Here is a 7,829-nt window from a genome sequence, read left to right on the forward strand (position 1 = left end):
AAAGCCCTAAAGCCTCTACAAGTATGCGAAACTACCAGGAATAACCTGTCAAAGACTTTGTCAGTCTGGGGATAGATTCAAGACCAAACCAACCAACTTATGTTATTGGTCTACTCTCAATTCTTTAATTTGGTTCCTGGTGTGGACGTCCTTTCTCTGTGTTCTGTTCATGACTTAATTTTGGTGCTCTTTTTACGCTTTTTTGGAGAGGATTCGTTCCTCTCTTCTGCAGTAAACTGATGTAGGCTATTACACAAGAAATATCAATCAATCAACCAAGTTTATTTCGGTATAGCTCCACATTCATTTTCAATGTACACATCAGTAGGCCTAGATATAACAAATCGCTTTTTTGATATGGAAACTACCGGTACACCATGGAGGTACCGAAAAAACCATGCGGTTATCTAAGTCAAGTCAAGGTGCCCCCACATGGGATGTTTTACTGGATACAATATAGGCTATAATTGGATTAATAGTACGGAAAAAACAAACATACCGGTAACACAAAGAAAAACAACAACAACAAAAAAGGAGAGAAGTTATCAACAACAGTACCCTAAAGCAACAATATAATCACAGAAAGATCGATCGGCCTCGCTCTCAGGTCATCACCACTACCTTTACCCTTTCCACCGGTAGCGGCTGACGAAGTAAACTACGTCGACTCAGGAACGGCGTCCCACAGGGCTCTGTCCTGGCTCCCCTCCTCTTTAACACTTACATCTATCATCTGCCTGACACCATCTCCAGGAAGTATGCGTACGCAGATGATCTGGCTCTCCTGCATCCAGCCGGAGATTGGCAGTCAATGGAGAGGAACCTAAGCCAGGACATGTCAAATATATTAACATATCTCCAGAAATGGAAGCTACAGCTCAGCAAGGCAAAGACAGTGTCGGCGGCCTTCCATCTAAACAACAAAGAAGCAAAACGTGAGATCAACATTACCACCGATGACGAACACCTCCCCTACTGCGCCGAACCTACCTACCTCGGCGTAACCCTAGACTGGTCTAGAACTAGACTGGTCTAGACTAGACGTACCGACGACATCTGGAGTCACTGCGCAAAAAACTATCTGCGCGCGTTGCACTTTTGAGGCGGCTGGCGGGTTCCGGCTGGGGAGCTGATGCGAAAACCCTTCGCACAGCTGCCTTGGCCCTCGTCCATTCTGCCGCCGAGTACTGCGCACCGGTGTGGTGCCGCAGCTCTCACACCCGCCACATTGACACCGCCATCAATGACGCACTACGCACTGTGACTGGATGCCTGCGTCCCACTCCAACGGACTGCCTTCCCATCCTTGCAGGCATCCAACCTGCTGAGCTTTGCCGTAAAGGAGCCATGATTTCCCTTGCTCGTCGCGTGCTGGACCCCGGCCACCTCCTCCACAGTACACTCCAGCGCCTACCTGGAGGACAGCAGCGACTGAAATCAAGACGCCCATTTGTGCCCGCCGCACGACAGCTTCTGAACAATGTTGAAGATCTTGGAATAAGTGCGGCACACTGGACGAACTACACATGGAACGTCATAGAGTGGCAAAACAACACCTCCCGACTCCGTGATTTCCTACCCGACGTCGATCCCCACCCTCCGGGAATGTCCCTCGCAAGACTTGCGTGGGTCCGGCTTAACCGCCTACGAACCGGCGTCGGTCGCTTTCGTTCAGACATGTGCAGATGGGGCCTGGCTCCCTCACCGGGATGCGAGTGTGGCGCCACAGACTAGACAGTAGATCATGTCGTCCATGACTGCCCAATCCATCAACCACCACATGGAACGCTTGGACTGAAGGCCCTGGATGACGAGACTGTCGAGTGGCTGATGACATCATGCCCAAACATATAGTCCAGAAGAACAGCTCATACGACGACGACGACGACCACTACTGTGCTGATGACGTCGCTGTCATGATTGCAGCTATGTATGAGCGGGTTGCTACTCGGTGCGCCACTACACTGGATCTTGTTTTGTGTTTAAGAAACAGGATCCGGTTTCTAAATTTGCATTTTTTTCAATTTTTAACACAAAGACATCAAATTAAAATGAGCTCCTCGCAACATTTCCTAACCTGAAGAAAGTTTTGAACCGTTGCGATTGTGGCAACACTTAACTTTTGATCAGGTCAAAGTTGATGTTGTTTGGTCATAGTTTTTCCAAGTTCGAAGTTTTTAGTCATTAGTTTTTCTTGCATGTTCACTTTAGTACTCTGTGCGTTGAAAATGTTTATTGTTGGAGAGATAAACATGCCTGGTTTGTAATGTAGTCTACAGGTTAAGCGACTAGGCCTACGATAAGTTGACAAACGATGATAAACTTCTTTACTTGCCAGGATTAAGCTCTGCAAGAAGCTTTCCCAGTCCGAGGATAAAGATTCAATCAATCAAAACTTCATTTAAGCTTACAGCCTTACATGTTTCAGTTATTGCTATGCGCAAATCCTTATTTCAGCAACCATAATGGTTCTGTCATGTAGTACGCAATTATGGATTTGAATGAAAAAAGATAACATGTGGCAAGTCAGAATGCTTGCTATGTCCAAAAGTGCTATAAAAGGTGAACAGCCAATGTCTTATTTCAATAAGTATGCCATTAGCAGTTTACTATGTCAATAGTTGACAATTCTCCGCAGCAGCATTGTTTGTTAACTGTGTTATTGTGATTATTGTTTGTTTTTCGCATGTTTGGTAGTAAATATGGACCTACGGTATTAGTCTGATGCAAATAAAATAATTACGCACAATGTACGTTAATAAGCTAAGTACCGTACCATACATCTACCAATTAGGCCTAGTACGGTATAAGCTACTGAATTTGATGAATCCATGTTGCAAACTATACTTTAGAAAAAAGTATGAATCTGTCATGTTGTGAAATACGGATGCAACCTACCGTAATTCGTACCGTCAGTTCGTACCTTGAAAAGATCGAGATAAAAAATTAAAAAAAGCCGAAGTCGCTGATCGCAGTTTCTGCAAACAATTTAAAAATTTTTGCAAACAAACAAAAATTCTTAGGATCATTACCAAAAAATTAAAAATGTTTGCGAAAACTCCGATCAACCCTAACCCTTTTAAAATGTTTGCGGAAACTCCGGTCAACCCTAACCCTTTTAAAATGTTTGCAGAAACTGCGATCAGCGACATCGGCAAACTCTTAGGATCATTACCGGAAATTTTAAAATGTTTGCGGAAAAACAGAAACTACGATCAGTGACTTCGGCTTTATTCTTTTTTTTCTCTCGATCTTTTCAGTTTGTTTGCGGAAACACCCTAACCCTTTTAAAATGTTTGCGGAAACTGCGATCAACGACTTCGGCTAACTCTTGGGATCAATACCGGAAATTTTAAAATGTTGGCGGAAAAACGGAAACTGTGATCAGCAATGTTCTATTTTTTTCTCTCGATCTTACCTAACCGATACCCTAACCCTTTTAAAATGTTTGCGGAAACTGCAATCAGTGACTTCGGCTTTTTCAATTTTTTCTCTCGATCTTTTCATGGTACGAATTAGGTTGCACCCGTGAAATACTTTTTTAATACAATTTCGGACATAGAATAAGTTTGGATCTGTTTTGGATCCGGATCTGAGATTTCTGGAAATTGCCGGGTACGGTGTAACACTGTAACAGCCTAGGAGTTACTGCAGTTCAGAAGTTACCATAACTTTCAGACCTTATATATGCAATCCATAAGTTTCTGTCAGACCAGAAATTTCTTGTGGTAAATTTTCATTCACCTAAAGGGGTTGACAACGTTTGCCGAACGAATTTGCATGTGATCTTTACTGCATAACTGTTTGCTCCGAGTCACTGAGTCAAATTTCTTTTCATGTTGTGGGCTGTCCGGAAAAATGTTTTGAGATGAAATGGAAAATGGAGAGAAATATAAAGGCAGATGCTAACAAACAAAAAAACAAAACGTGATTATACTATAAAATTTAGCTTAAATTTAATATTTTTGATCCGAAATGAAATCTTTCTTTGATGATTTGATGTTGTCTAAAAATGGCATTTCTAGAGACTAGAATAACTACTATTTGGTAGGTTTGGAGTTCAACAGTTTTTTTAACTTAGTTTGGCCAGAAAAATATTTTTAAATCTGGCAACTCGTATCCAATCCAGGACCTGGATGAAATTAGAGTTGAGCTTGGAGTGGAGCTGTAGTTTGTTCGACTTTCAGAAAATGAAGGATTTAGAGTTTTATTTTTTACAAAAGTTTTGGAGTTTGGTTCAGCAACTTTGCATTTTCGATAAATTAAACCAGTCCCATATATTTTAGTTCTGTTTGTAGAAGAGAAAAATTGTCCTTACAATGTGGGACCTCGCGGTAAGGCTAAAGTGTGTCCCACTGAATGACAAAGATTTTTGTACCTCTGAGCTAGTTTGTATGGTCGGCCAATTTGATTTGTGATTATGATCAAGTTTTTCGGAGTTGGAGTGGAGTTTGGTTTCATGGAGTCTCAAAAATCACACTCTGCTTAACACTGGACGAAATGGACGAGTAAAATTACATACACCAATATCATAGCCTAGGGAAGTAGTTAGTATGAGTGTAAGCAGTCAGTGATATTGCAGAAGCGTCCCCAAGGATGCTAATGTCAGCCGTTTAAAGTGTTTGAACTTGCATTTGTTATGAAACTTATTCTTGTATCAGGCAGATCTAATTATAATCAAAGAATGCCACAAGTGCGTTTCTGTAGGGTCTGCTACTATTCGGCGAGTCCGATTCGGCGAGTCCGATTCGACTAGTCCGATTCGGCGAGTTCCCTATTCGGCGAGAGCCCTTTTCGGCGAGTGCCCTATTCGGCGAGGTTTTGAAATTTTTGAAGAGAAATTATCGGGTACCGTAGCCTAATTATAATTGCCGTTTTTACATCGTTTTAACGTCGCTAAACGTTGAAATCGTGCAGAAAGGAATAAAAAGAAAATGTTTGAACTATTAAATTAAAATTCGTCATGTCAGTTCAGTTGTTTTTATTTCTGACCATCATATGAAAAACAATACACGTCAACATAGCAAAGGTAGAAGCGACAAAACGCGAACGTTAAAACGTGCTTGAATTCGTCATGTCAGTTCAGTTGTTTTTCTTTCTGATCATGATATCAAAAACAATACGTCAACATAGCAAAGGTGTAGAAAAAGGTAGAAGCGACAAAACGCGAACGTTAAAACGTGCTTGTGACCGAAGTAAGTTATTGAGTTGAAAGAAATTTGGCACGGTCGCAACACTTTCAGAAAAATTTAAGATATGAAGGAAAAATAAAACAAAGAAAATGTTCCAAAAAAAAAATAAAATAGATCATGTTTATGTCTATAAGTTAGTACTTTTGAATAGTTAAAATGATTAGTTTGGACCAACAAATGTGTGGCCTACAGCTTGGATTGAAAGGAAATTATCGGGTACCGTAGCCTAGTTATCCCGACCAGCAAAAAATTGTTCCAAGAACACAGTTCATTTTTACATTGTAGTAACAGAATGAAAAGGCTAAACAAATGTGTGGCCTATCGTGTTAACGTCGCTAAACGTTGAAATCGTGTAGAAAAGGGAGCTTTTGCTGACTAGGATACTTTGAAACTGAGAAACATTCACAGAAGCCCTACGATTTGTTCCAAGAACCCATTTAGCATAACATTTCATTTGTACATTGATTCAACGTCTGAATACATTATCTTAAAAATGCAACGTATCGTAGGGCTTCTGTGAATGTTTCTCAGTTTCAACGTATCCTAGTCAGCAAAAGCACCCTTTTATACACGATTTCAATGTTTAGCGACGTTAAAACGATAGGCCACACATTTGGTTAGCCTTTTCATTCTGTTACTACAATGTAAAAATGAACTGTTAGGCTAACTGGGTTCTTGGAACAAATTTTTGCTGGTCGGTATAACTAGGCTACGGTAGCCTACCCGATAATTTCCTTTCAATCTAAGCTGTAGGAGTGTAGGTCACACATTTGTTGATCCAAACTAATCATTTTAACCATAGGCGCCTAAGCCGTGGGGGCCAGGCCCCCACGCATATTTCCGCGTGGGAGCAACTTTTTATGTGGCATTGATACATAAAACAATAGATGAACTAGCGATCGGCAGCAGGAAAACATTTTTAAATACAAACCGCAACAGCTTCGCAGTAAATAATCACTAGAACGAGTAGCGATGCTACAATCCCACCCCAGACAAAAAAATCTGTCATTTTTACGTTGATTTAACGTCTGCAGACGTTGAATCAATGTAAAAATGACTGATTTTGCTGTGACATAGCAAAAATCTACCATTTTGCGTTGATTCAATGTCATCAGATGTTGAATGCACCCAAAAACAACATAATTTGCTACGTTGACGCAGCGTGGGTTTAACTTAATGCGCTTGCAAACAGCCTCCTGTCGCTTTCGAAAGTCGAAACCTCTGCAGAGAATTGTCGCGGCAGTGAATCGGTTGCTGTGAAAATGAACTTGAAGTCTCGGCCCGAGGTTACCACTAACCAACGTAACAAAGGCTGGTACAAACCGCATTGCGCACAGTCGCACAAGCGGCATAATCAACACAACAACGGCCTCGCGCAAACTGCATGGCGCACACACGTCCGTTGCCATAGTAACCCGATCAAAGGCGGGGAATATGCGCATCTTTTGTTTCATCTGCAACACGAAAACGGGCGTATTACAGCGAATTGAAACTTGAAAGCTGGTCAGCGATAAGTTGCGATATTGTAGTGAAAAGGGAGCAATGTCAAGTCGAAAACTTAATCAAACGTCTCTCTGTAACTATTTTTCAAGGGCTGTTTACGGATGTCAGCAACTTTTAAATTTATTAAAGGTGACGTGCTGTTGAATTGATGTAAGCATGAATGATTTTGCTTTCAACAGGTATATTTTCAAGCATATGATCAAGTTAGTATTTTCATTCCATTTACAGTATACCTTTTAGTAAACCTTTTCGTCTCTTGTTTCATGCTAATAAATCTAGTTCGTTGCTAAACTTTATGTTGCGCTTAGCTTAAAGAGTCGCAGTCCATCAACCGCTAGCCAACGCAGACGCATAGCATGTGTTTTGGTCGAGCTTTGTTTATAATAATTAACGGTAGGTCGAACGTAGCGATAACTCCGAGTGTGGCAATAAAAGCAATCCTAGTGTGACGACATAATTACGTCATCCATCTGCGTGACATTTCGCTGAACTTACGTTGCTGCTGATGAAACACGCTTTCGCCCCCACGGCCAAAAAAATAGTTAGGCGCCTATGATTTTAACTATTTAAAAGTACTAACTTATAGACATAAACATTATTTTTTTTGTAACATTTTCTTTGTTTTATTTTTCCTTCATATCTTAAATTTTTTTGAAGGTGATGCACTGATGCAACCTTGCCAAATTTCTTTCAACTCAATAACTTACTTCGGTCACAAGCACGTTTTAACGTTCGCGTTTTGTCGCTTCTACCTTTTTCTACACCTTTGCTATGTTGACGTGAATTGTCGCTTCTACCTTTGCTATGTTGACGTGTATTGTTTTTCATATGATGGTCAGAAATAAAAACAACTGAACTGACATGACGAATTTTAATTTAATAGTTCAAACATTTTCTTTTTATTCCTTTCTGCACGATTTCAACGTTTAGCGACGTTAAAACGATGTAAAAACGGCAATTGCAATTAGGCTACGGTACCCGATAATTTCCTTTTAAAAATTTCAAAAACTCGCCGAATAGGGCACTCGCCGAAAAGGGCTCTCGCCGAATAGGGAACTCGCCGAATCGGACTAGTCGAATCGGACTCGCCGAATCGGACTCGCCGAAACGGGCCATTCCGTTTCTGTATGGTGC

Source organism: Aplidium turbinatum, chromosome 8, assembly GCF_918807975.1.
Source record: "Aplidium turbinatum chromosome 8, kaAplTurb1.1, whole genome shotgun sequence".
Classification (NCBI taxonomy): Eukaryota; Metazoa; Chordata; class Ascidiacea; order Aplousobranchia; family Polyclinidae; genus Aplidium; species Aplidium turbinatum.